The sequence below is a fragment of the Mesoplodon densirostris genome, chromosome 8 (genome assembly GCF_025265405.1).
Source record: "Mesoplodon densirostris isolate mMesDen1 chromosome 8, mMesDen1 primary haplotype, whole genome shotgun sequence".
NCBI classification, from domain to species: Eukaryota; Metazoa; Chordata; class Mammalia; order Artiodactyla; family Ziphiidae; genus Mesoplodon; species Mesoplodon densirostris.
The window spans coordinates 32,325,383-32,349,242 of record NC_082668.1 but is presented as its reverse complement, the minus strand read 5'-3'; the positions used below and the strand labels follow the sequence as shown (position 1 = coordinate 32,349,242).

General features: G+C 37.9%; 1 protein-coding gene and 1 pseudogene across 3 annotated transcripts in view; both read left to right on the top strand.

The window, feature by feature from the left end:
* PARD3B (par-3 family cell polarity regulator beta) overlaps positions 1-23,860 on the top strand; it is a 1,067,283-nt gene that overhangs the window by 186,970 nt on the left and 856,453 nt on the right. The gene's annotated exons all lie outside the window — the stretch shown is intronic.
* On the top strand, positions 300-707 carry LOC132495182 (large ribosomal subunit protein P1-like; annotated as a pseudogene).

Here is a 23,860-nt window from a genome sequence, read left to right as displayed (position 1 = left end):
CTTAAATGGAATCTAAACCAAGCTAAACTCTAAATCTAATTTCCAATTTACAGGAAATATGAGGGGTAGAGGAACACATTCATTGACATAAGTAAATAATTTGCCCGAATTCTAAATATAGAACATTGTACAAGACAGTTGGACTGGACTCTTTAAAGACTTACATCAGAAAAACCCAGGAGATCCTTTTCCTCAGCTTCCGCTAAGGTGCTCGGTCCTTCCGAGGAAGCTAAGGCCGCGTTGGGGTGAGGCCCTCACTTCATCTGGCGACTAGCACCGCGCCCGGCAGGCACTGCCTAGCCCTCGCTCGCACCATGGCCTCCGTCTTGGAGCTCGCCTGCATCTACTCGGCCCTCATCCTGCACGACGATGAGGTGATGGTCACGGAGGATAAGATCAATGCCCTCATTAAAGCAGCTGGTGTAAATGTTGAACCTTTCTGGCCAGGCTTGTTTGCAAAGGCTTTGGCCAATGTCAACATCAGGAGCCTCATCTGAAACATGGGGGCAGGTGGACCTGCCCCAGCAGCTGGTGCTACACCAGCAGGAGGTCCTGCGCCCTCCACCACTGCTGCCCCAGCTGAGGAGAAGAAAGTGGAAGCAAAGAAAGAAGAATCTGAAGAGTCTGATGACGACATGGGCTTTGGTCTTTTTGACTAAACCTCTTTAGTAGCACGTTCAATAAAAAGCTGAGTTCTTTGCAAAAAAAAAAAAAAAAAGAAAAGAAAAAGAAAAACCCAGGAGAACTAGGGAAACAATTGTAGATTTAAAGAGTCAAAAAAGACAACCAAATGCAATGTGTGAAACTTGATTGGATTCTGACTAGGTTATAGTCATAATAAAAGAAAAGTTATAAAATATATGAAAGATACTTTAGGGCAAATGGGAAAATTTGAAAATATGAATGGGCCACTAGACAAAATGGAATTTCATTGACTTTTTGTGTGATGATAATATTGTGGTTATGACCAGAATGTTCTTAGGAGAAGCATGGTGTAGTATCCTGTAGTCTCCAACTTACTTTGGTTCAGAAATAAAGGAATGATACACACCAACACAGGGATGAAGCAACTATCACAGAACATTGGTTAAGTTCAATCCAGGTAGCAGTTATATCAGCATTCATTTTACTCTTCTATGTGCTTAAAAATTTTTGATTAAAAAGTTGAAACATAAGATCTGTACTCTCCTTTTTGGAAGCAGAGTTCTGAAAAGTAGTATGTTTCAAACTCTGAAGCTTCTAGTTCTTAAAAGACATGCTCAGTTAAGAAGACACATCCCTCTTTTTTTTCACTTTTCCAAATCTCAGATCCATAGTGTACTAAGAGGGGACTATCTTTGAATTTCTTCATAGAGGGGAATGTCTTTGAATACTATAATGAATTTTTTTGTCAGAAACTAACATTTAACTTATTTTTAACTTAGTTTAATTAAAGAAATCACAGCAAGTTAAAGGATAGACTTTAAAACTTTAACCTCATCAATTCCATTTGAAAAGTAGATTTAAAATCCAAGGCTAGTTGCTGCCTAACAAATTATCTCAAACTTCACTACTTAAAATGAGACCAGGTTATTAGCTCACAGTTTTGTAGCTCAGCAGTCTGGGCAGACTGAACTGGTTTCTCTGATTAGGTTCTCTCAAGGTTGAGCCAGGCTGAGCTCTTACCTGGGAAGCTCTGTTGGAAGAATTCAGGTCATGGGGGTTGTTTTGGTTCTGAGGTCCTTCTGTCCTTGCTGGCTGTCAGCCAGGGGTAGCTCTCTGATCCTAGAGGCCACCTGCACTCTCTCTTACATGTTCCCCTCCACCTGCAGACCAGCAACATCAAAATTTTTTTTCATACTTCACCTATGACTTCCTCTTCTGCTACCATCAGGAGAAAACTTTCTGCTTTTAAAGGACTGGTGTTACTAGGCACACTAGAAAATATCTTAAGGTCAACTGTGCCATAGAACATAAAATAATTATAGAAATGATATGTCACCGCCTGCATAGGACCCACCTGTACTCAGAGGGGAGATTATACAAGAGTGAGAATCACTGGGATTATTCCTAGAATTTTACTTTTATTTCTAGGAGATAAAATATTTTCTGTAATGATAAATTACCTATTTTATCTATATTTTTAATAATGGAGAAACATTTTGATTACAAAAATCTTTTGGTTTTGATATTATGTAAGAAGGCAGGCATTTTTAAGAAAAAAACTTCTCAGCTCTATTCTGTAATCCTAACGCATATAGAAATATGAACATTTTAAAAGAAATATACAGTGCTCTGTAGTTCTTTGTATAGCTTCCCTAAAGTTTAATTCTTCTTAAGTGTTTACCACTTTTTTTTCCAAAATTGGTCTATATTAAATCAAATACAGCTATAACGTTACTGCTAGCATGCTCCAAATATCTATTCCTGCTAATGAGCCTACCCAACCATAATAATATAAAACAAAAACCAGTTTGTTATGCTTGTGGATTCAGTGGTTCAGGAATTCAGGTGGGCCACAGAAGGGATACCTTGTCTCTGCTCCATGATGTCTGGGGCCTCAGCTGGGAAGGATTCTACAGTCAAGGGTGACTTGAAAGGCTGAACCCTAAAATCATCTGGAGGCCTGTTCACTCTCACATTTGTATCTGGGCTGTGATGACTCCAAGGTTGGGCTCAGCTGGGACTGTCAATCGGGGTGCCTACACACAGCCTCTTCAAGTGACTTGAACTTCCTCATAGGATGGGGACCTCAGTAGTCAAATTTTTCATACATGACAGCTCTAGGCTCCCAGCACAACTGAAGTGTTCATCTAAAAATTGTTTTTTTCACATTTTAAATAAGATATGACCCAACATATTTTCTGTGTTTGATAGTTGGCATTTTGTAAACTATCTTAAAGTGTGTTCTAATATTCTAAGATATGGTTTTGTCTCCAGAGAAAAAGTAACTATGACTTCTATATTATAAAATTTAGATTCTTGGATGGATGGAAAAATATATATTATATATATATTAATCGTAGCTAAGTAGCATTTTTACTTCATTTTGAAATAATTGGCACAGATTTGAATAATGGATAGTTTTTTTTTTTTACCATTAAGAAGATTACAGCATAATTAAATATGATAGGGTTTGCTATGTTCCTGTGGTAGTGCTAATGAACTACCTAATGTTAGAATTTTGTAGAGAAGCTACCTACCAGCTTTTGGAAATAAGAAGGTAGGAAATTAAATAGTGATATAAAAGAAAGGGAAAAAAAGTTTTATAGAATCAAATTATATTTCCCCTGTTCTTGGATTTCTTACAGAAAGGAAAGGGAGAACTTGTTTTTGTGTTACCTAGACTGAGACCTGATGATACTGGGTTCTGTATTTACTCCTATGAAAAAACCTCAGGAAATTAAGACTCCATTCACATAAATCTTCATGGGTCTTGAGCTAACAGAAATGTGTTAGAACAGCCACCTGCCATACAAAACCCCTGATGATACACCTAGCTCATTATTCAGTATTTCCTGACATTTGTAGTGTTTTGTTTAAGCTTCTCCCACTATCCTTTGGGCTATTAAGACCGTGTTTATTTATTTTTATTTATTTTTATTTTTTAAATTAAAAAATTTTTTTTTGCAGTACACGGGCCTCTCACTGTTGTGGCCTCTCCCGTTGAGGAGCACAGGCTCCGGATGTGCAGGCTCAGTGGCCATGGCTCACGGGCCCAGCCGCTCCGCGGCATGTGGGATCCTCCCGGACTGGGGCACGAGCCATTGTCCCCTGCATCGGCAGGCGGACTCTCAACTACTGTGCCACCAGGGAAGCCCAAGACCATGTTTATTCTTACTAACTTGAGAGAATAAATCTCCAAGAATCTGCTGGGTTGACCTTCCATTTTTGCATTTACATTAGGCTTCCTGACAATTAGCAGATACAATGTAAAGTGGATTTAGGGGGCTTTCCCAGGAGGGACATAATCCATGTGGCTCCAGGTAAATCCTGTTCCTCCTCCCAACCATTACTGTTCTTTCTCCTCATTAGGTACTGAGCTTCTGTGAAAACCACTCTTTTCCCAAGGAACACCTGAACTAGAATAATAGGATTAAGTGATGTTGACGACACTCAGAGTCCAGAGGTTCTCAACGTGGTCTGTGGATCCAAGAGCTTCAGTATTATTACCTGGGAATTTGTTACAAATGTGTGTTCTTAGGCCTCAGTCTAGTTCTGCTTACACCAAAACTCTGGGCTTGTGTTCCAGCAGTCTGGGTTTTAACAAGCCATGCAGGGGATATGCATAAGTCTAATAACTACCGTGTAAGATTTTTGTAGTTGGTGTTAGCCTGTAACAAATTCTGCCACCTGATTCTTCTGCATAAGTATTATCTGTGTAAAAGACAGTATTATTTTAAACAGTTATCTGTATTACATACAAGTGTTTGTGTATATAGATATTGACATACATTTTTCTTGATTCTGCATATTAATTAAAAAAATATGCCTGCAGATTTTGAGACAGAAGGGCCACATAATGAAGAGAGAAGTAGATCAGGGTAGAACTCTATGGAGCTGAAGATTGAAGGACAAGCGGTGGAAAGAATGTAAAGAGAAAGGGGTGGAGTAGGACCTAGGTATCAATATTTAAATTGTGCTAGGAGCTTAGCTGAGGACATCATCAGAGCAGCTGACTGGGAATGCAGCAGAAGCTGATGCTGTGCCATGTGGTTTTAGTCGGGACTGTTCCCTTTCAGGCATAAGGGGAGGTTGATTCGCTGTCCTTTGCTTGGTTGATTCAATCTCCTGACTGTCGAGAACCACCCTTGCTTTCAGCCCTCTGTAAACTCACTCCTGCAGTAAAATAAGATGACTTTTTGATGATTGCTACTTTTGCCACAATTGTCACTAACTTTATTACAAAACTGTATGCCATCCATTATAGCCCTGAAATGTATGATAGTGTTATAATATGTAGAATGCAGTTGTTAATACTGTTAGTTTAAATGTGGAGGTGGTGTCCATCTAAAGAGAGGCATCAGTTGCTTTCTTCAGGAACATAATAACATTGTTTCATGGAGTAGGAGATTGCACTTACATTGTTTCCACTTACAAAGCTTTTTCTCAGATTTTGTCTCTGGAATTCCACACTTTGCAGTAATTGAGAAGCAGCATGCTTTGAGTAAGTTAACCGTGTTTTAAATTTATTTCTTCATTGATTTTTTGGAACGTAACTTAGTTATTCATAATATTTTTAAAGACTGTGCTGAAATTATCTTTAGCTTTTGTATATGTACCCATAGTAGATGTGCAGCAAATACTGGTTAAGAGAATCAATGTTGGCTTTGTTAATTTAGTTTGAGATTTTTTTGAGAGCTGCTTGGAAATAGGATTTTTTTTTTTTTTTTTTTTTGCTACTGCTCTGGGTTGATTTTTGTTTTATATTTTTGTAGTTAAATATTGATCTCTTTTGAAATTCGTAATTGCTTATAGATTTTTTAAGTTGATCTTTATTTTATGGTTCTTTGCTTTAAATGTTCCACTTAATTTCAAATGGGAAGGATCTTAAACAACTCTAAACTAGGATAGACTGCATGTACATGTCTTGAAAAACGTGCTGTTATTAAGTTGTGTACTATGGCATTTACTGGTAAGGTTTCTCATCATGTGCACATGGAAGGAAAAAAATATCTTGCTGTATTGCTTTCACGGCTTTGTACGAACTGGCAAGGACTTCACCAGACTTTTTTTTTTTTTTTAACTAGAAAACTCATTTGGGCTTCTGACTTTCTTTTTATTGTTTCTCCCCATAGCTTCCTAAGTGGGCTTTCAAGTTGTTTTTTTCTTATATATCATCATACTCTTCCTTTCCCACACATTCTCACTCTTAATTACTCTCATGGGTCTCTCTACTTAGATACCACCTGTAAGGTACTCTTAGACCATTGTCAGGTTCCTTCCCGTCCCCTTCACCTGACGTTTCAGAAGGGATAGTATGGATGAGGCAACAGAGAGCGTGAAGTCCTCGCTTCTTTCATTGAGAAGTGCTTGGACTCTTCGGTTGTAGTAACTATCAACTAGGGCTGTCTTAAGCCCAGCCTTACTTCAGGGTGTCTGACAGAACCCAAGGGCAGGCAATTATAAACCTGGACCTTGCAAAGGGAAGTAAATTATCGGGAAGGCACGTGTGGTGTCTTTTTCTATCCCTATGTCTGCTCCATTCTTTTCTCCACTTTGCAGTTGTTTTTGGAAAGGATAGCTAAACCAGAGTAACTGAATTCTAAAATTACCTTCTTTCTCAAGACCAGGCCTGACTGAATTAAGATCTTTGTACCAGTAACCAGAAGAGTTACTCAGATTGGCCCGACTTGTATTACATATCCCCCCCACACCCAACACACTGTGGATAGGATTGGGGTTTACAGTAAAATTCAGGGTGGTCCCTCAGTAGCCCTATTCTACTGTTAGGTCATATCTGCTCAGATACAAGCTGGGCCAAAACAAAGAAAGAAAACCCAGGGTTTGCGGTTTAATTGATATAAACCTTTTGAATTTTACATCACATTTTCCTAACGATTGATTGCCAGTTTCAAACTGAGAGCTCTTGTCTTTCAGGACGGGAGAGACAACTGAATGTTTTTAATCAGTGAGGAATGAGAAACTGAGAGGAAGCAGCTGAAAGAATGTGAAAGAGAAAGTTTAATGGCTGAAGCAAGGTCCAAGGGGATTCAGAAAGAGAGAAGTCCAGGGCCAGTCAGATGTAGCTGTTGGCCTTGGACAGAAGAGACAGTGTTATCTCAGACCAGGGAGGATCAGGATGACTACATGTCCAAGTTTGGAGAGTTGGCAAGCTTAATTCCAGAGTAGAGGCAAGGGTGCCAGATAAAAGTGGTAGGATGGGATGGGACCTGAAAGAAAATGGTGATGTGTATGGTGACTGAGGTGTGGAATAGAGCCATGAGTGAGCTAAAAGATTTCTGAAGCTGAAAATCCAATATCTGGCCAGGGGGTACTGCTGTGCTCCACTCTCCCCAGAACTTGGCACTTGCCCTTCAAAAGCAGGAAAAACAGGTGACTGATTAATCCAGGGTGGGCTGTTCAGTCAGCTACAACAGAACAGAAGGACAAAGTTTGAGAAAAGATAATTATCAAGTGAGAAATTTGAAGTTCTGAGTTGTGAGGTCCAGTCTGAGTAAGAAAGGAAATGAAAACAGGAAGGGGGTAGAAACCTTGGGGACCTGGAAAGCTTTGAAAAACATCAAGGGTCTTCATGCTCCAAGCTCACAGGTAGTAATAAAAAGAGGTTGGAGGATAGAAGATGGAATTCCAGTGCTGATGATGTTGGAGCAATGCCAGGGTCCAAGTCATGGCCATTGACCTTCTCTTGATGGTCACTCCTTTGGAGAAGGGCAAGGAACTTGAATGTTGGGGCTCTTAAATAGGCTGTCCATGTAGGCATTAATAACAGTAGCTCACATCTCATGGCCACCTATTCTGTGCTGAGTATTGTTACCAATTTTTCATATATTTATAATAATTGTAATAATCCTGCAAGGTAGATAATATCATTTTACCCATGAAGAAAGTTGAGCCAGCATAAGTACTGTGTTCAAGATTCTATCTATAGTTGTTAAGTCCTGGAGATGGAATTTAAACTCAGGTATGTCTGACTGTAAAGCCAGGACTGTTTACTCACTGAATCTCCCCGCTTACCTCCCACTCCCACCCTGATTCTTGCTTTCTTCTTCCTTCATTTTTTTTAATAGATCTTTATTGGAGTATAATTGCTTCACAATACCGTGTTAGTTTCTGTTGCACAACAAAGCGAATCAGCTATATGCATACACATGTCCCCATATCCCCTCCCTCTTGAGCCTCCCTCCCATCCTCCCTATCCCACCCCTCTAGGTCATTGCAAAGCACCAAGCCAATCTCCTTGTGCTATGGGGCTGCTTCCCACCAACCAACTATTTACATTTGGTAGTGTATATATGTCGATGCTACTCTCACTTCGCCCCAGCTTCACCCTCCCACCCCATGTCATCAAGTCCATTCTCTACGTCTACCTCTTTATTCCTGCCCTGCAACTAGGTTCATCAGTACCATTTTTTTTTTAAGGTTCCATATATATGTGTTAGCATACTGTATTTGTTTTTCTCTTTCTGACTTACTTCACTTCTGTATAACAGACTCTAGGTCCATCCACCTCATTACAAATAACTCAATTTCTTTTCCTTGTATGGCTGAGTAATATTCCATTGTATATATGTGCCACACCTTCTTTATCCATTCGTCTGTTGATGGACATTTAGGTTGGTTCCATGTCCTGGCTATTGTAAATAGTGCTGCAATGAACATTGTAGTACATGACTCTTTGAATTATGGTTTTCTCAGGGTATATGCCCAGTAGTGGGATTGCTGGGTCATATGGTAGTTCTAATTTTAGTTTTTTAAGGAACCTCCATACTGTTTTTCAGAGTGGTTGTATCAATTTACATTCCCACCAGTAGTGGAATGGGGTAGGAGGAGGGTTCCCTTTCACCACACCCTTTCCAGCATTTACTGTTTCTAGCTTTTTTGATAATGGCCATTCTGACCAGCGTGAGGCGATACCACATTGTAGTTTTGATTTGCATTTCTCTAATAATTAGTGATGTTGAGCATCTTTTCATATGCCTCTTGGCCATCTGTATGTCTTCATTGGTGAAATGTCTATTTAGGTCTTCTGCCCATTTTTTAACTGGATTGTTTGTTTTTTTTATATTGAGCTCCATGAGCTGTTTGTGTAGTTTGGAGATTAATCCTTTGTCTGTTGTTACATTTGCAAATATCTTCTCCCATTCTGAGGGTTGTCTTTTTGTCTTGTTTATGGTTTCCTTTGCTGTTCAAAAGCTTTTAAGTTAAAGTCCCATTTTTTAATTTTTGTTTTTATTTCTGTTACTCTAGGAAGTGAGTCAAAAAAGATCTTGCTGTGGTTTATGTCAAAGAGTGTTTTTCCTATGTTTTCCTCTCAAAGTTTTATAGTGTCTGGTCTTACATTTAAGTCTTTAATCCATTTGGAGTTTATTTTTGTGTTTGGTGTTAGGTAGTGTTCTAATTTCGTTCTTTTCCATGTATCTGTCCAGTTTTCCCAGCCCCACTTATTGAAGAGGCTGTCTTTTTTCCATTGTATGTTCTTGCCTCCTTTGTCATAAATTAGGTGCCCATATGTGCGTGGGTTTATCTCTGGGCATTCTGTCATGTACCATTGATCTATATTTCTGTCTTTGTGCCAGTACCAGACTGTCTTGATTACTGTAGCTTTGTGGTATAGTTTGAAGTTGGGAGCCTGATTCCTCCAGTTCTCTTTTTCTTTTTCAAGATGGCTTTGGCTGTTCGGGGTCTTTTGTGTTTCTATATGAATTGTAAGATTTTTTGTTCTAATTCTGTGAAGAATTGGTGGTTTGATAGGGATTGCATTGACTCTGAAGATTGCTTTGGGTAGTATAGTCATTTTCACAATATTGATTCTTCTAATCCAAGAACATGGTATATCTCTCCATCTGTTTATGTCATCTTTGATTTCTTTCGTCAGTGCTTTATAGTTTTCTGAGTACAAGTCTTTCGCCTCCTTAGGCAGGTTTATTTCTGGGTATTTTATTCTTTTAGTTGCAATGATAAATGGGAGTGTTTCCTTAATTTCTCTTTCAGATTTTTCATCATTTGTGCATAGGAATGCAAGAGATTTCTGTGCATTAATTTTGTATCCTGCAACCTTACCAAATTCATTGATTAGTTCTACTAGTTTTCTGGTGGCATCTTTAGGATTTTCTATGTATAGTATCATGTCCTCTGCAAACAGTGACAGTGTTACATCTTATTTTCCATTTTGTATTCCTTTTATTTCCTTTTCTTCTGTGATTGCTGTGGCTATGACTTCCAAAACTATGTTGAATAAGAGTGGCAAGATCTTGTTGCTGGTCTTATTGGAGATGCTTTCAGTTTTTCACCATTGAATATGATGCTTGCTGTGGGCTTGTCATATATGGCCTTCATTATGTTGAGGTGGGTTTCCTCTATGCCCATCTTCTGCACAGTTTTTGTCATAAATGGGTGTTGAATTTTGTCAAAAGCTTTTTCTGCATCTATTGAGATGATCATATGGTTTTTATTCCTTAATTTGTTAATGTGGTGTATCACATTGACTGATTTGTGTATATTGAAGAATCCTTGCCTCTCTGGGATAAAACTTGATCATGGTGTATGATCCTTTTAATGTGCTTGTATTTTGTTCAGGATTTTTGCATCTATATTCACCAGTGATATTGGTCTATAATTTTCCTTTCTTGTGATATCTTTTCCTAGTTTTGGTATCAGGGTGATGGTGGCTTCGTAGAATGAATTTGGGCGTGTTTCACCCTCTGAAGTTTTTTGGAAGAGTTTGAGAAGGATGGGTGTTAGCTATTCTTTAAATGTTTGATAGAATTCACCTGTGAAGCCCTCTGGTCCTGGACTTTTGTTTGTTGGAAGATTTTAAATTACGGTTTCAATTTCATTACTTGTGATAGGTCTGTTTATATTTTCTTACTCTTCCTGGTGCAGTCTTGGAAAATCGTACCTTTCCAAGAATTTGTCCATTTCTTCCTGGTTGTCCGTTTTATTGGCATATAGTTGTTTGTAGTAGTCTCTTATAGCCCTTTGTATTTCTGCAGTGTCAGTTGTGATTTCTCCTTTTTCATTTCTAATTTTATTGATTTGCGTCCTCTCCCTTTTTTCTTGATGAGTCTGGCTAATGTTTTATCAATTTGGTTTATCTTCTCAGAGAACCAGCTTTTAGTTTTATTGATCTTTGCTATTGTTTTCTTCATTTCTATTTCATTTATTTCTGCTTTAATCTTTATGATTTCTTTCCTTCTGACTTTGGGTTTTCTTTGTTCTTCTTTCTCTAGTCATTTTAACTGTAGGGTTTAATTGTTTATTTGAGATTTGTCTTGTTTCTTTAGGTGAGGTTGAATTGCTATAAACTTCCCTCTTAGAACTGCTTTTGCTCTGTCCCACAGGTTTTGGATTGTCATGTTTTTGTTACTTGTTTCCATGTATTTTTTATTTCTTCTTTGATTTCTTCAGTGATATCTTGGTTATGTAGTAGTGCACTGTTTAGCCTCCATGTATTTGTATTTTTTACAGTTTTTTTCCTGTAATTGATTTCCAATCTCATAGTGTTGTGGTCAGAAAAGATGCTTGATACACTTTCAATTTTCTTAAATTTTCCAAAGCTTGATTTGTGACCCAAGATGTGATCTATCCTGGAGAATGTTCTGTGTGCACTTGAGAAGAAAGTGTATTCTGCTACTTTGGGGTGGAATGTTCTATAAATATCAGTTAGATCTGTCTGGTCTGTTGTGTCATTTAAAGCTTGTGTTTCCTTATTTATTTTCATTTTGGATGATCTGTGCATTGGTTTAAGAGGGGTGTTAAAGTCCCCTACTATTATTGTGTTACTGTCGATTTCTCCTTTCATGGTTGTTAGCATTTGCCTTATGTATTGAGAGGTGCTCCTCTATTGGGTGCATAAACATTTATAAGTGTTATATCTTCTTCTTGGATTGATCCTTTGGTTATTATGTAGTGTCCTTCTTTGTCTCTTGTAACAGTCTTTATTTTAAAGTCTATTTTATCTGATGTAAGTATTGCTACTCCAGCTTTCTTTTGATTTTCATTTGCATGGCATATCTTTTTCCATCCCCTCACTTTTAGTCTGTATGTGTCCCTAGGTCTTAAGTGGGTCTCTTGTAGACAGCATATATATGGGTCTTGTTTTTGTATCCATTCAGCCAGTCTGTGTCTTTTGGTTGGGACATTTAATCCATTTACATTCAAGGTTATTATCTATATGCATGTTCCTATTACTATTTTCTTAATTGTTTTAGGTTTGTTTTTTTGCGTCTTTTTCTTCTCTTGTGTTTCCCACTTAGAGAAGTTTCTTTAGCATTTGTTGTAAAACTGGTTTGGTGGTGCTAAATTCTCTTAGCTGTTGCTTGTCTGAAAAGCTTTTGACTTCTCCATTGAATCTGAATGAGGTCTTTGCTGGGTAGAGTAATCTTGGTTGTAGGTTTTTTCCTTTCATCACTTTGACTATATTGTGCCACTACCTTCTGGCTTATAGAGTTTCTGCTGAAAAATCAGCTGATATCCTTATGGGGATTCCTTTGTATGTTACACTTTGTTTTTCCCTTGCTGCTTTTAATATTTTTTCTTTGAATTTAATTTTTGTTAGTTTGATTAATATGTGTCTTTGTGTGGTTTTCCTAGGGTTTATCCTGTATGGGACTCTGTGTGCTTACTGGACATGGGTGACTATTTCCCTTCCCATGTTAGGGAAGTTTTTGACCCTAATCTCTTCAAATATTTTCTCAGACCCTTTCTTTTCCTGTTCTTCTTTTAGGACCCCTATAATTTGAATGCTGGTGCATTTAGTGTTGTACCAGAGGTCTCTGAGATTGCCTTCAATTCTTTTCATTCTTTTTCCTTTATTCTGCTCCTAGACAGTTATTTCCACCAGTTTGTCTTCCAGCTTACTTATTCGTTCTTCTGCCTCAGTTATTGTTATTGATTCCTTCTTGTGTATTTTTCATTTCAGTTATTGTGTTGTTATATCTGTTTGTTTGTTTTTTAGTTCTTCTAGATCTTTGTTAAACATTTCTTGTATTTTCTCAATTCATGCTTCCATTCTATTTTCGAGATTCTGGATCATCTTTGCTGTCATTACTCTGAATTCTTTTTCAGGTAGGTTTCCTATTTCCTCATCATTTATTTGGTCTTGTAGGTTTTTACCTTGCTCCTTCATCTGTGACATATTTTTTTGCCATCTCTCTTTTTTTTTTTATGAGTGGGATTGTGTTTCTGTTTTACTACTTGTTTGGCCTAAGACTTCCACCTCTGGAGTTTATAGGCTATTGGGTAGAGCTGGGTCTTAGTGCTGAGATGAGGAACTCTGTGAGACCTCACTATGATGAATATTCCCTGGGTTCTGAGGTTCTCTGTTAGTCCAGTGGTTCGGATTCAGAGCTCCCACTTCAGGAGCTTCTGCCTGACCCTGGGCTCATGAACCAGGATCCTGCAAGCCATATGGGGTGGCAAAAAAACAAACAAACAAAAAAAACAAACAAAAAAACCAAACAGTAACAAAGTAAGAAAATTAGACTAGGAAAGTAACAGACATGTTAGAAAGAATGTAAAAATAAAAATATAGATGAATCAACAAGCGGAAGGTACATCAGTACCACAAGAGTAAAAAAGAGGAGGAGGGGGGGAAAATGTGGGGGGAAGGCCTTGATTGTGGAGGGTGGGGCCTAAACAAGAGTGAGGTTTGGGGGGTGGATGGGGCCACTGCTCAGGACCCACAGGGCCGGGAAAGGTCCTGGGGGCTGTGGGGGGTGGGCCTTAGGCTCAAGGAACAGAAGGGGCCCAGGCGTGCCCCCCACCCCTGGTCCCAGAGGGCAGGGGACCTCTCCTGGGAGCCCAGCAGGCTTCCTGGGCTCAAGTGAGCAGGGCAAACACCCTTCTCTCCTTTCCTGCTCCTCCAGTCTGGGGTCTGGGAGGGCCCCTCCCACCTGCCTCTCCTGTTCTCCTCTCGGCCTCCTTCCTATGCCCCCATGGACCCTCACAACCGGTTCCCTCTGGGGTTCCTCCCGTCTCCTTGGGCATCCGTCCCCCACCAGTGGCCAGCAGGTGCCCTAGTTGTGGGGAGATGCTAACTCCACATCTTCCCACACTGCTGTCTTGACTCCACCCTTTCTTCATTTCTTAATTTGTGCTTTTCTCCATTCTAAAAAAGAATTTACAACCAACAAAAAGACATGCAGTGAATCAGGATTTAACAAATAAGTGAGAAAAAGGGTAAGGCTGAAACAGAAAAAATAAGATGTAATCGAGGGTCAGTTAGTACACAAACTCATAGTATTAATTTGTCACATTTAATAGTCTTAGGCTGTAAAAAGAGCTCTATGTTAAGAGAAAATATGAAGAAAAAAACATGAGTTACCCAGTACTCAGGGTTGATAACATAAAATACAAACAACGAACAAGTAGTCCCCCTGAAGAATACTACTCCTTCTACTAAGATGGGGGTATGACAGGCCCTGTGTAATGCCATAAACAACATTCTCAAGAATACTCTTTAAAAAATACAGCAACGCATTTTATTTAATTCTTTTTGATAATACCTGTCAGGGTAGACAAAGTGAAACTAGTTCTATGAGGGTTAGAACATTGTGGTTGAATACAGTTGCTCTATTGAAGAAGGGTCAGAATGCAGAGAGACCTAGCCAGATGCCAAACATTTTTCAGATGGCAGCTGGAAATGAGTAAAGAATACAGCAAAACAGCAAGAACTTCAGCCTGGAAACAGTAGTAAGATGACTCTGAGTGGAATGATCTGAGCTTTGGACTCAGTCAGTTGCTGCAGTTTCTTGGACTAAGTGTTCATCAGTTCCCCAAGCCTGGATTAGGCTGAGGACATTGAGTATATACTAGGACACACTGTATATAGGGAAGTAGGATGTGAACTCTAGGCAGATAAGAATGGATTCTGGAACGCCTTTTTTCTTTCTGTATTGGAGTACCTTTTCAATGAGGCATAGGGAAATTTTGATCTTACAGTCTTTAGGGCAGTGGTGCTCTAAAGTTAGCATGCATTTGAATCACTTGGAAAGCTTTTTAAAACACAGATTGCTGGACCCGACCTCCAGAGTGTATGATTCTGTAGGTCTGGAGTGGGCCTGAGAATTGCATTTCTAAAAAGTTTTTTTTTAATTGAGATATAATTGACATAAAACATGATATTAATTTCAGGTATACAACATAATGATTTAATATTTGTATACATTGCTAATCTAACAAGTCCTTAAGTAATGCTGATGCTGCTGGTCAGAGCCCTCACTTTGAGAACCACTGCTCTGCAGCCAGGAAGTAAAATGAAGCTGGATAAATATTTAAATAGTAATGCTAACAGTCTAAATTAGGGGAAAGGCTTAGACTACTTTTTTCAAAAATTTCTTAGTTATTTTTCATACACCCATGTCCTCATTAACAAGCTAGTGGTGGAGAGTGGGTCCAAAGCTAAATCTCATAGGACTTCATTTGTTTTGTTGTGAAGGATCATTTGTTCCTAGCATACTTGATCATTTGCATGCTTATATTGTATTGGGTTGGCCAGAAAGTTTGAGTTTTTCCGTAAGGTGTTACAGAAAAACCGAATGACCTTTTTTTCCCTTTTTATTTATTTACTTATTTTATTTTATTTTATTTTTTGGCTGCATTGGGTCTTCGTTGCTGCATGCAGGCTTTCTCTAGTTGCTACTCTTTGTTGCAGTGTGTGGGCTTCTCATTATGGTGGCTTCTCGTTGCGGAGCTCAGGCTTTAGGTTTGCGGGCTTCAGTAGTTGTGGCATGTGGGCTTCAGTAGCTGTGGCACGCGGGCTTCAGTACTTGTGGCTCATGGGCTCTAGAGCGCAGGCTCAGCAGTTGTGGTGCATGGGCTTAGTTGCTCTGTGGCATGTGGGATCTTCCTGCACCGGGGCTTGTATCTGTGTCTCCTGCATTGACAGGCAGATTCTTAACCACTGCGCCACCAGGGAAGCCTCCGAATGACCTTTTCGGCCAACCCAATAATTTTGTGTACTTGAGCCTACTGATGATATCAAATATAAATTTGATATAACCTATGTCAAATTCACAATTAATTGGAATTCTAAGATTCCGCAGGGAATTTTTTGTTTTCCCCAAAACTGATCTGTTAATTATCTGAAATGCAAAAGTGCAAAGATTCTAGCTTCTGTGTTTAGAATGGTAATACCACCGTGGGCCATTTGAATGTAAAACGAGTAATTTCTCCATTAATTCAGTGTTTTAAAGACATGGTTTCTAAGGGTATTGAAATAGAGAGCTCATTTTAATGACTTTTTCTCCACAGTATCAATAGGCCTTTCCTATCAAGTTTTGGTCTAGGAGAATAATTTTGGCATATTGTAGTAACACGCTTACTGTCTAGCCTTGAGCTCTAAGAAATGCTTTATGGATTTTTTAAGGCTGTCTCACAATATTAGTAAACATTGGGATCCCACGAAATCAATTGTGTTGTAATGAGACCACAGAGTAGGCTTTATCTCTTTTTTATTCTAAAAATAGAGCCACTCTCGAGACCACCTTATAAACTAAAAAGAGCAAAGGGGTCTGACTTATGTTTTCCTTTGATTCTTGGTATGGTTTAAAGATAACCAAGAACACTTGTAAGAACTTTGTATATTTACCTGTTAAAAACATGTGGGTTAACTGTGCTTGAGAAGGTTCTATTATAATACCCTCTACACAAATAGCTGATAGTTGATACAGTAACGTTCAGAACATAAATATTAATTTGTGTCCAGCTGATAATCTCATATAGAGTGCTGATGGCTCTGAGTTTTCCTTTTTAGACATTGTTTTAATGCCTAATAAGATAAAGTTCTACATGTGGAAAATATTAAAGTAATTAAAAACATTTGGCTCTTTTGCATATATTTTCTAAAATTAACTGTCTTGTTAACGCTCATCTCTCTTGTCTCTAATTGGGTTGAAATGTGTGAAAGAAAAAGAGCTTTGATATGGAACTGTTTTTCAAAGGATGGTTCCCCTGTGATACACATAAAGGAGGTAATAGATATAGCTTTGAAAAAGTCTCTGATGTCAACATTTTTACTTAGGTGGCACAAGATTTAAATAAGAAATTGCTGCATGTCAGTAACTAAAGTTTCTCATGTATCATTGAAAATTAGAGTTAAAAGATGATGATCCAAGATCTGATTCTGGAGAAATACTTTTATCTTATTTCTTTAAAATAGTCAAAGTATCATATAACTTGCTCATCAAGAAGGGGGACTATAGTAATTTGCTTTTCTAAAGGCAGATAAAGACTATTATTTCCTTATTTCAAGTGTTCTATAGCTGGATGGTTTTGACTGACTTTAAAATTGCTAAAAAGAATTAAGAAAACAAAATTGTGCATAATATCTGAATCAGATTGAAGTACTATAATTTGAGTAACTCTTCCTAAGGCTTTACATTAAAAAAAAATTATTATAGACCATCCTTATTCTACAGTTTCACCATAGGCAAACACCCAGTATATTGAGACAGCTCTTACCGTCTTTTGAAGGTTGAATTTTACATAAAAACAAGGTTATATTGTATGCCTGTGGAAAAATTAATATTCATTTCTTTCCTATCATCCTGTGAATTTTATTAAAACTGCTACCACCTGTCAGGGAGAGGCAGAAGAGAATCACAATGAAAGGAATTGATATGGAAGTAACTTTCTGAAGGAAAATAGAAGCAGTTTTTTTTTTTTTTTTGTATTGTGCTATGTACCATTAGGGTCTTGGCTAATCACTATTGCAAAAGTCTGAGAGGATTCACAGTCTGAAGGGCGGAAGGCAGGGGCATAACGAGGTTTGGTGGAGTCTGAAGCATATATAATTTGGAGGGTTTTCTTTAAGGAAAAGCAAAACTCACAAAAGTATTTTCCTTAGGAAATTTATAAAAACCTGAGACTAAGTGAAAGCATCAGATTCCCTACCAGGGCCCTGAAAGGGTCAGTGACAGAAGGGGCCCTTAAGTTTAAGTTTTACCAACTTCAAGGTAAGTACTACCTTTGGGGCCAAAAGGAGGAATATAGGTTTTGCCTGTGGGCAGGAGGTGACCTCCAAAATTCTGTCCAGAACTGGACATATGTTTCAAACTCCACAGCCAATTGAGGAGAAGTTTTACTTTTGCTGCAGAATTTCCATCTCACCTTCTTCAGTCCTGGTTTCCAAAGCATCTACCTGAAATGTGGAATCTTCAATGAAAATTACTGAGTAGATATTTTTTAGTTGCTCAATTAGGAGTTGACCAAAATCTAGCACTTGGCCCATGTTGCTGAAAATTGAGAGAAATTGTGTTATGGATACGGTTGGCAAGTTATTGAATTTTTCCATGTTTTAGTGTAGTAGTAGTAAGTTAGCATACCAGCAAGCAAAGTACCTGAATGGCATTACCCCTAAGGAAATGTGATCATTGACTTATAGTTTACTGTTAAGTGTTTCAGAGGCTCAATGGGAGAACCATCTGTTGGAACAGTATTTCTATATCGCATGTTATTACATAATACATACTGTCCCTCAGATCTCACCTGTCAAGGATTGTGTATCCCTCTTGTTGATCCTGATGTCTAGTGGCCTTACTAGATATCTGCTTAGTGACACAGACAAGTGTTGTGTTAAAAAATACAGGTTTTAGAACTTAAAATATTTGGTAAGCATAATCACCATACACCAGGGTTACTTTCTCATATTCATCATAAAATATTCAGAAAATATGCTAGTTTTATATATTCAGAAATAAAGATTATCTTTAAAAGGGTGGATTTGGGAGCTAGCCCAATGGCTCTGAGTGTATCAGTTGCTAACTCTGTGCCACTGGGCAGTCTTTATGTGTTTGTGTTTCCATTTTCTCATCTATAAGTGGGGGTTTCCTAAGGTTCTTATAATGATTAAATGGTATAATAAATGTGGGGTGCTTGGTGAAGTGTCTGGAAGATAGTAAGCACTTCTAAGTATTTACCTATTGCTGTAGCTGCTGTTTAGCCATTGATTCAACATTATGCAAGTACACATCTGATAAATTCCTACTTTTAGTAAATGAATAAAAATTGGTATCTTTATAAGCCTGAATGTTTTCCCTTATCACAAAATGAGAACTGTGTAACACAACCTATTTTCATTTTTGCCTTAGATATCAGTAAGCTTAGAGCTAAATTCATTATTCCGACGGTGTAATTTGTTCAAGTCTGAGAACAACTACTTTGCTTTCTTCAGTTGATCTCTATTCTCTTTGATCTTTTAATTTCTAATTTTATACCATCTTAATCAATAAATCACTGCCAAGCCTTTTGGCCTGGGAATAATTTATATAAAATGGTCTATCTCCCATTCTCCATTAACATCTTTATCATGTTCAGTTGCACACAGTTCTCATTGGCGTGGTTTTAGTGGTAGCATGGATTCTTCCTAGACTTAGGAAAAGTGGTCCATCCTGCACACCATCTTACATAGTGCACCATATAGGCTACGTTTCCGTGTCACATTTTATGACACAGGTTTGAAGAGCAAAATGCAAGTTATCATCTGCTTGCTAAATGCATAGGCTTAGAAAATGACTTATTTTGGGGGTAACTTTTAGACAAAACCAGAAGTCCTGTTCAGTATTTTAGAGCAAAAAACTACATAGGAGATATAAAGCACTGTTTGGCCAAAACTCTCAGGCCTTAACTTGCTTGTAGTTTATATTCAGGAGTAAATCAATCACCATTAAATGAGATTTTAGGTCTTTCTAAAAGTGAGAAATTTCCACTGAAAGATGTAGCTTGTCATGTTTTTATTACCTATGATTTTGAAAGCTGGAAATACTGCATTTTCTGTCTCTTCAGCTTTTCTTCCACATTATAGCTAGGTACCCCCAAATGTATTGAAGACTCTCAACTACTAAATATTATGAATGACTCATTATTAAAGAACTTTGTCTGCTATCTGACAGAAACAAGCCATTCTAGGTAGAAATAAAAATTTGAAGACTCACAAAGTTCTGTGAATTTACAGCTGAGGATACTGCATGTAGTTACCAGAAAAATTTTCCAACTCTGTTTTGGAAAATTTTAGCTTGCCTACAGTTTAGAAAAAATAATGTTGATCATCTACAACTTACTTAGAATTATGAATGAATGAGTGACATAGTTAAACAAAAAATCCTAGATCTGATATTGATATTTGAATAGGAGACCCTATTCAAGTATCAATCCCCATGGCCTAGTTCCAGCTGTGTCACTCAATAGTTAGGTGATTTTGAGCAAAAAAGTTAATCTCTCTGTGCCTTGATTTTTCACATCTATAAAATGAGGAGGATTGGGTTAAATGGATCTCTAACTCCCCATTCGGCTCTAATAGACTTTGGTTCTATTGTCACAAAGCAGAACATAATAAAATGCTTTATTGAAACTCAGGTGGTGCAGTATCATTCAGCATGGGTCCCTGGAATATATCCAGTGGTCAGGGATGACATTCACAGTTATGTGTATTCTGAATTATACATTGAACACTTAAAGACAGTGACCAATGTCTATAATATGCTTGTGGCACTTCTGTTCCATAATCTATGAGGGGTAATTGATGGTCCAGTCAGCTACTGTGTTTGCGCTAAAAGCAAGACTCAGTCCACCCTTGGGACCATGCTGATACAGGCATCTGTAGAATTGCTGTGGCTTTCTGATTACCCGCTAGGATTCCTGCAGTGAGACTAGCCTCTGGGAAACAAAGCCACTGTGAGACAGTTACATTTCCATTGAGAAAAATGAGCTGAGAATCTCAAAGTGGGGTCTGTGGCCTTCTGTGGTCCATTAGGGCCCAGCAAACACTCCACATGTATGTTTGGTAGCTGGGGAGGAAAAGAACAAAGAGACAACTTTGTTCACATACATCCCACAAATTTTAAATATTAATAATTGACACACAGTATAGCATATTGATTATGAATAATTGTAAGAGACAATAGAGCCCATAATGATTAAGAGAGGGAACTTGGAAGCTCGTCTTCCTAGGTTCAAATTTGAGCACTGCCTCTCAGTTGCTGTGTGATTTTGAGCAAGTTGCTTAACTTCTTTGTGCCTCAATTTCCTCATGTATAGAATAAGTATAGTAATGGTACCTACCCTATAAGGTTGTTGTGAGGACTATTGCATTATTAAATGTAAGGCATTCAGAATAAGATCTGGTACACTGTAAATATTTTGTGTTATCTATTATTATTATCATTACATTATTTCCACAAAATGTTTATGTTTTTAGTATCAGTTAAGAATAGATTTGGGGACAAATAGCTGAAAGTCCTAAGATAGAAATGACCTAAGCTGGCAGTTTATTTCTCTCTGATATTTGGGGGGGAAAAAAAAAAAGTAGCTAATGCCCTGTGATGTTAGGGACCAGACGCCTTTGTTTTGTTTTGACTAGTCTCAGTGGGCTGTTTCTACCTCGTGGTCCAAGATGGCTGCTCAATCCATCTTGTTTGAATTCATGCCAGGTTAGAAGAAGGATAGAAGGGTATGCCCCTTCCGTTTTTTTTTTTTTTATTGAATTATAGTTAATTTACAATGTTGTGTTAGTTTCAAGTGTATAGCAAAGTGATTCAGTTTTTTTATATATATAAATATCTATTTTTTTCAGTTTTTTATACATATAAATATATATATAAATATATATTTTTTCAAATTGTTTTCCATTATAGTTTATTGCAAGATATTGAGTACAGTTCCCTGTGCTTTACAGTAGGTACTTGTTATCTATTTTATATATAGTAGTGTGTATCTGTTAATCCCAAATTCCTAATTTATCCCCCACCTCCTTGCCCCGCTATCCCCTTTGGTAACCATAAGCTTGTTTTCTATGTCTGTGAGTCTATTTCTGTTTTGTAAATAAGTTCATTTGTATCATTTTTTAAGATTCCACATATAAGGGATATCATATGTTATTTATCTTTCTCTGCCTGATTTACTTCACTTAATATGAAAATCTCTAGGTTCCATCCATGTTGCAGCAAATGGCATTGTTTCATTCTTTTTTATGGCCGAGTAGTATTCCATTGTACCACATCTTGATCTCTTCCTCTGTCAACGGACATTTAGGTTGTTTCCATGTCTTGGCTATTGTGAATATTGCTGCTATGAACATAGGGAGCATGTATCTAGTTGAATTATAGTTTTCTCAAGATATATGTACAGGAGTGGGATTGCTGGCTCGTATGGTAACTCTATTTTTAGTTTTTTAAGGAACCTGCATACTGTTCTTCATAGTGGCTGTATCAGTTTACATTGACCTTTTAAGCACAAGTTTCAGAGGTCCACATGACGATTTGGCTTACTTTTTGTTAACCACTTAATAACAAGCCCACACTAAGCTTCAGAGGAGAATGTAAAGTGCTCATGAATGTGATGAGCCCACAGTGATGGCTTTGTTATTGAGAATGCGAGTGTATTGGGAAACAACTAGTATCTATCCATAAATAGTACATTTTGAAGACTGGAGTCCTCAGTTTTCTCTGTTAAGGTGTAGGTTTGTTGCTAAAATATTTATTTGCATATGATTTAAATATTTGATTTCTGTTGTAACTGTTGTGTTATTTTAATTCCTATGTACACAAAAATGGATTGATGTCTCAAATGTGATTAATTAAATGATAAAAATAGAATTAAAATATTAGCATCAGAACTCCAGTTCAAACACTGAATTTAAACCTATATAAGTTGGTAGAAGGGACTCTGGTAGTGTCATAATTTACCAGAGGCTTCTGAATAAGGAGTCATGTGAACAGCAAGTATGACAGTGAATATCTAGCATTCAGATTTTATTGGGCTGGTGATCCATTGACCCCTAGTTACCTGTTATGAACCTGTCAAAATGGTCTCTGCACTGTGAAATTGATCTTTTTTCCCCCCTAAAGACAGAGACTAAAACCCTAGAGCCATCACTCAGAATTTCAGTCTTTTTTGTGACATAAGTCACACTACTACCAAGAAGCTTGTCAACTAGCCCAAACACTAATGACAAATATGTGTAGAGGGGAAGCAGATTAGTTATTGGCGAAATCCCTTTGTTAAATGATATGTCACACGTCAGTGGCCAGCAGTGCGTAAAACAGCACTTGCTATTTTGTGTACTCACCTTTTCCTCACAGTGAGGCAAAGAATTGAGGTGTGGAGACTGAATCTATTTTGGAATATATGAAATACATATATGTATTCATTTATTCACTCGCTGAACAAATATTTTTTTTAGAGCCTACTCTGTTGAGAATTGTTCCCGACGCTGGAAATATAGCAGTAAACAAGAGACAAGGCCTTTGCCTTCATAGAACTTATGTTAGAGGAAATTGTTTGAGGACTTTTAGCATTATCACTTAAGACCATGTGGTGCAGGAAACGGGAGTATTATTTTGAGAGTTCTGGTATAGACTGAACAAGGTGGGTTAGAGTTTACTGAGACCGATCAGGAGAGTAAAGCAGTTGTTTAGGCAGGGGGCAGGGCGGGCACAGCGTGGCGTTGCTTTGCAAGTAAGACTTTTACCCCAATAGTTTTCCATATTCTAGTTGATTCTCTCAAAGTCGTTTCTCGTCAGTAATATGCCCCCTACTTTAGGATTCAGGGATGAGGGAACTCGTGAAAACTGTGACTAGGATGGAATTGAAATCACAAAGTATGTATCTTAACGTTCCAGACAAAGAAATAGAAGATTGTTTTTTCCCCCTCTGAAGAATGCTGGCTGGCTGCCCAGTGGTAAAGGGGCTCAAATGTGTTTGTCTGAAAGATGGAATAAAAACATGTCTTGTTGGTAGTGGATTCATTTATTTATATTAAGTGGCTTGCTTCGTTGGTATTTCTTCATGATACTCAGTTTCTTGAATAGCGCGGCCCTACATTTTCATGGCTGTGTTACCACCATGTCAGACATGGAGAGTAAGTTATTGGGGGTTTTGAAGAAGACCGAATACAAATCTTTTTTAAACATCTTTATTGGAGTATAATTGCTTTACAATGGTGTGTTAGTTTCTGCTTTATAACAAAGTGAATCAGTTATACATATGTTCCCATATCTCTTCCCTCTTGTGTCTCCCTCCCTCCCACCTTCCCTATCCCACCCCTCTAGGTGGTCACAAAGCACCGAGCTGATCTCCCTGTGCTATGCGACTGCTTTTTACCAAGAATTTAATTTTTCCCCGTTACTTTACAATTTCCTTCATTTAGGTGATGAACTTGAATGGCATAATTAAAAATCTATAGAAATGCTGCAGCAGAATA